This window comes from Salmo salar, chromosome ssa11, assembly GCF_905237065.1.
Source record: "Salmo salar chromosome ssa11, Ssal_v3.1, whole genome shotgun sequence".
NCBI classification, from domain to species: domain Eukaryota; kingdom Metazoa; phylum Chordata; class Actinopteri; order Salmoniformes; family Salmonidae; genus Salmo; species Salmo salar.
The window spans coordinates 105,476,003-105,480,862 of record NC_059452.1 but is presented as its reverse complement, the minus strand read 5'-3'; positions in this window follow the sequence as shown (position 1 = coordinate 105,480,862).

The window sequence follows — 4,860 nt, the reverse complement described above, 5'->3', positions numbered from 1 at the left end:
AACACCGTAGGATCCTACCTGCTCTGTTATAACACCGTAGTATCCTACCTGCTCTGTTATAACACCGTTGTAGTCTACCTGTATGAATGATTGAACAGGGAATAGCTGGGTAGGACAGCCTCCATTCACTATTCCAGTGTGTACACGATGACATGTCTTTTTTCCCCCCAGATCCTGTTCCTATCTCTGTTCCTGTCTCTGTTCCTGTTCCCGTCTCTGTTCCTGTCTCTGTTCCTGTTCCTGTCTCTGTTCCTGTCTCTGTTCCTGTCTCTGTTCCTGCTCCTGTCTCTGTTCCTGTCTCTGTTCCTGTCTCTGTTCCTGTTCCTGTCTCTGTTCCTGTCTCTGTTCCTGTCTCTGTTCCTGTCGCTGTTCCTGTCTCTGTTCCTGTCGCTGTTCCTGTCGCTGTTCCTGTCTCTGTCTCTGTTCCTGTTCCTGTCTCTGTTCCTGTCGCTGTTCCTGTTCCTGCCCCTATTCCTGTTCCTGTCTCTGTTCCTGTTGCTGTCTCTGTTCCTGTCTCTGTTCCTGTCTCTGTTCCTGTCGCTGTTCCTGTCTCTGTTCCTGTCTCTGTTCCTGTCTCTGTCTCTGTTCCTGTCTCTGTTCCTGTTCCTGCCCCTGTTCCTGTTCCTGTCTCTGTTCCTGTTGCTGTCTCTGTTCCTGTCTCTGTTCCTGTCTCTGTTCCTGTCGCTGTTCCTGTCTCTGTTCCTGTCTCTGTTCCTGTCTCTGTCTCTGTTCCTGTTCCTGTTCCTGTTGCTGTCTTTGTTCCTGTCTCTGTTCCTGTCTCTGTTCCTGTCTCTGTTCCTGTCTCTGTTCCTGTCTCTGTTCCTGTCTCTGTTCCTGTCTCTGTTCCTGTTCCTGTCTCTGTTCCTGTCTCTGTTCCTGTTCCTGTTCCTGTCTCTGTTCCTGTTCCTGTCTCTGTCTCTGTTCCTGTCTCTGTTCCTGTCTCTGTTCCTGTCTCTGTTCCTGTCTCTGTTCCTGTCTCTGTGTTCCTGTCTCTGTTCCTGTCTCTGTGTTCCTGTCTCTGTTCCTGTCTCTGTTCCTGTATCTGTTCCTGTCTCTGTTCCTGTCTCTGTTCCTGTTCCTGTCTCTGTTCCTGTCTCTGTTCCTGTTCCTGTTCCTGTCTCTGTTCCTGTCGCTGTTCCTGTTGCTATTCCTGTCTCTGTTCCTGTATCTGTTCCTGTCTCTGTTCCTGTTCCTGTTGCTGTTCCTGTTCCTGTCTCTGTTCCTGTCTCTGTTCCTGTCTCTGTTCCTGTCTCTGTTCCTGTTCCTGTCTCTGTTCCTGTCTCTGTTCCTGTTGCTGTTCCTGTCTCTGTTCCTGTTGCTATTCCTGTCTCTGTTCCTGTATCTGTTCCTGTCTCTGTTCCTGTTCCTGTTGCTGTCTCTGTTCCTGTTGCTGTCTCTGTTCCTGTTGCTGTCTCTGTTCCTGTTGCTGTCTCTGTTCCTGTTCCTGTTCCTGTCTCTGTTCCTGTTGCTGTCTCTGTTCCTGTTCCTGTTGCTGTCTCTGTTCCTGTTCCTGTTGCTGTCTCTGTTCCTGTTCCTGTTGCTGTCTCTGTTCCTGTTCCTGTCTCTGTTCCTGTTCCTGTCCTGTCTCTGTTCCTGTTCCTGTCCTGTCTCTGTTCCTGTTCCTGTCTCTGTTCCTGTTCCTGTCTCTGTTCCTGTCTCTGTTCCTGTCTCTGTTCCTGTCTGTTCCTGTCTCTGTTCCTGTCTCTGTTCCTGTTGCTATTCCTGTCTCTGTTCCTGTATCTGTTCCTGTCTCTGTCTCTGTTCCTGTTCCTTTTCCTGTTCCTGTTCCTGTTCCTATTTCTGTTCCTGTTCCTGTTCCTGTTCCTGTTCCTGTCTCTGTTCCTGTCTCTGTTCCTGTCTTTGTTCCTGCTCCTGTCTCTGTTCCTGTCTCTGTTCCTGTCTCTGTTCCTGTCTTTGTTCCTGCTCCTGTCTCTGTTCCTGTCTCTGTTCCTGTCTCTGTTCCTGCTCCTGTCTCTGTTCCTGTCTCTGTTCCTGTCTCTGTTCCTGCTCCTGTCTCTGTTCCTGTCTCTGTTCCTGTCTCTGTTCCTGTCTCTGTTCCTGTTCCTGTCTCTGTTCCTGTCTCTGTTCCTGTCTCTGTTCCTCCTCTCTCCCTACAGTCTCTCCCCTCCCTCTCCCCTCCCTCAAGATGGACAGCATAGTGGGAGGGGGAGAGACTGTAGGGAGAGAGGAGGAGAGAGGAGAAAGATGGACAGCATCGAGGGAGGGGGAGAGACTGTAGGGAGAGAAGAGGAGAGAGGAGAAAGATGGACAGCATCGAGGGAGGGGGAGAGACTGTAGGGGGAGAGGAGGAGAGACTGTAGGGGGAGAGGAGGAGAGACTGTAGGGGGAGAGGAGGAGAGAGAGGAGAAAGATGGACAGCATAGAGGGAGGGGAGAGACTGTAGGGGGAGAGGAGGCTTCCACGTACCTGCAGTTCCTCTGGAACTGGCCCTCTCTTCCTCTTCCTCCTCCTCCTCGTCCTCTTCCCCCTCCTCTTCATCTCCTCCATCTATAATCTCTTCAGTGGAGGTGAGGTGGTCCTGGCTGAGATCTGACAGAGAGAACTCCTGACTGTCGTCTCTCCACATGTCCGCTGACTTAGACCTCTTTTTCTTACAACTTCCTTCTTCCCTCGGTCCCTCGTTCATCCTCTGGAGATACCTCACATCTCCGTTCGTCTCACCGTCTGTCTCTGTCTCCGCGTCGTCCCCTTCTACCGGGTACGTCGTCCCTCCTTCTTCCTCAACTCCTTCGCGTTCCGGAGTGATCGTGTCCACCTCGGAGGTTTCCGGAGTGGGCGTGGCTAAAGAAGGGTCGCCTGCGAGGTCGTCGTGCGGGAAGGACTCGGAAGGCCTCATCGTCATGGCGACGCGGTCAGTCCAATGAGGGTTGATTCCAAACTCCCCCAGCTCGTCTGTCTGGATAAAAGGTTCCAGGCCGTTCTCCACTAAGGATTGTGGGATACTGGGCGTGCTGGAGGAGCGGGTGCTGGCTTCGGAATTCCGGTGTTCAGATTTTCCTGCCGAGGGTCGTAGGGAGTGTCGACTGGGATTCTGCTGCTGATGCTTGGTGGGAAGGCGGAGGGATCGGGACGTGTGCTTTCGGGACAGGTGACCTTTCTCGTTTCTGTAGAAACCGCTGTCACCATTCTGACTTTCCACATTCCCCATGATTCAGCTGTGACTGAGGTGAGAGAGAAAGAGAGCAAGAGAGCGGGAGAGAGAGAGAGACAGAATCAGATAGAGACAGAGAGAGAGAGAGAGACAGAGAGAGAGAGAATCAGAGAGAGAGAGAGAGAGAGACAGAGAGAGAATCAGAGAGAGAGAGAGAGAGACAGAGAGAGAATCAGAGAGAGAGAGAGAGACAGAGAGAATCAGAGAGACAGAGAGAGAATCAGAGTGAGACAGAGAGAGAGAGAGAATCAGAGAGAGAGAGAGAGAGACAGAGAGAGAATCAGAGAGAGAGAGAGAGAGACAGAGAGGGAATCAGAGAGAGAGAGAGAGAGACAGAGAGAGAATCAGAGAGAGAGAGAGAGAGACAGAGAGAGAATCAGAGAGAGAGAGAGAGACAGAGAGAGAATCAGAGAGACAGAGAGAGAATCAGAGTGAGACAGAGAGAGAATCAGAAGAGAGAGAGAGAGAGAGAGAGAGAGAGAGAGAGAGAGAATCAGAGAGAGAGAGAGAGACAGAGAGAGAATCAGAGAGACAGAGAGAGAATCAGAGTGAGACAGAGAGAGAGAGAGAATCAGAGAGAGAGAGAGAGAGACAGAGAGAGAATCAGAGAGAGAGAGAGAGAGACAGAGAGAGAATCAGAGAGAGAGAGAGAGACAGAGAGAGAATCAGAGAGACAGAGAGAGAATCAGAGTGAGACAGAGAGAGAGAGAGAATCAGAGAGAGAGAGAGAGAGACAGAGAGAGAATCAGAGAGAGAGAGAGAGAGACAGAGAGAGAATCAGAGAGAGAGAGACAGAGACAGAGAGAGAGAGAGAGAATCAGAGAGAGAGAGAGAGAGAGAGAGAGAGAGAGAGAGAGAGAGAGAGAATCAGAGAGAGAGAGAGAGACAGAGAGAATCAGACACTGAATCAAAACGAATGTATAATTCCAACAGGGTCTTGAAATTGTCCGTCTTATTCAACAGGAGGAACAGTTCAGGTTATCTAACTTAAACAACGGTGATCCCGGAAAAGCTTTGATGATTTTTCTGTTTTCAACCCCATCATACTGCCTCCTGCAACCAGTTGAAATATGATTACACAACAACGATTATATCTAAACTATTTCAGTGTCCCACCTCTTCTGTTGTGTAACTCTCACATGTATTTATAATGTTGAGTCACGCACAGTTACTGTACAGTAGGTCTACTCATAAGTCACCTGGTCATCAAGCACTGAGTGGGAAGAAGTTAAGAATCACAGAGAGAGATAGAGAGAGAAGGAGAGAGGGGTGGGAGAGAGAGAGAGAGAGAGAGCGAAGGAGGGAGAGAGAGGGAGAGAGAGAGGGTGGGGGAGAGAGAGAGAGAGAAGGAGGGAGAGAGAGGGAGAGAGAGAGGGTGGGGGAGAGAGAGAGAGTGAGAGAGAGAGAGAGAAGGAGGGAGAGAGATAATAATATGAAGAAGAAGAGAGAGAGAGAGAGAGAGATCAAAAGATAAAGGGTGGGGGGGGAGAGAGGGGTGGGGAGAGAGAGATAATGGGAAGAGAGAAAGGGAGGGGAGAGAGAGAGGGCGGGAAGAGAGAGAGATAGAAGAGAAAGAAAGAGAGATAGAGGGTGGAGGAGAGAGCTAGAAAGACAAAGAAAGAACGAGAGAGGGACAGAGTGAGAAAAGGAAATAAAAGTCAACCATTGGTTTGTACCTGTAGTAGAGC